We start from the raw sequence: 902 nt of genomic DNA, 5'->3' as shown, positions 1-902 counted from the left end.
ACTGTGTGTTGCTCTATGTGAGTGTTACTGTGTGAGAGTGTTACTGTGTGAGAGTGTTACTGTGTGAGAGTGTTACTGTGTGAGAGTGTAAACTGTGTGAGAGTGTTACTGTGTGAGAGTGTTACTGTGTGAGAGTGTTACTGTGTGAGAGTGTTACTGTGTGGGAGTGAAAACTGTGTGAGAGTGTTACTGGGTGAGAGTGTAAACTGTGTGAGAGTGTAAACTGTGTGAGAGTGTTACTGTGTGAGAGTGTTACTGAGTGTTACTGTGTGAGAGTGTTACTGTGTGAGAGTGTAAACTGTGTGAGAGTGTTACTGTGTGAGAGTGTTACTGTGTGTTGCTCTGTGTGAGTGTTACTGAGTGTTACTGTGTGTTATTGTGTGAGAGTGTTACTGAGTGTTATTGTGTGAGAGTGTTACTGTGTGTTACTGAGTGTTACTGTGTATTACTGAGTGTTACTGAGTGTTACTGTGTGTTACTGAGTGTTACTGAGTGTTACTGTGTGTTACTGAGTGAGAGTGTTACTGAGTGAGAGTGTTACTGTGTGTTACTGAGTGTTACTGTGTATTACTGTGTGTTACCGAGTGTTACTGAGTGTTACTGTGTGTTACTGTGTGAGTGTTACTGAGTGTTACTGTTACTGAGTGTTACTGTGTGAGAGTGTTACTGTGTGAGAGCGTTACTGAGTGTTACTGTGTGTTACTGAGTGTTACTGAGTGTTACTGAGTGTTACTGAGTGTTACTGTGTGTTACTGAGTGTTACTGAGTGTTACTGTGTGTTACTGAGTGTTACTGAGTGTTACTGTGTGTTACTGAGTGTTACTGAGTGTTACTGAGTGTTACTGAGTGTTACTGTGTGTTACTGAGTGTTACTGTGTGTTACTGAGTGTTACTGAGTGTTA

This window comes from Austrofundulus limnaeus, unplaced genomic scaffold, assembly GCF_001266775.1.
Source record: "Austrofundulus limnaeus strain Quisiro unplaced genomic scaffold, Austrofundulus_limnaeus-1.0 Scaffold662, whole genome shotgun sequence".
NCBI lineage: Eukaryota > Metazoa > Chordata > Actinopteri > Cyprinodontiformes > Rivulidae > Austrofundulus > Austrofundulus limnaeus.
The sequence above is the reverse complement of the archived record's forward strand: the minus strand, read 5'-3'. Positions refer to the sequence as shown.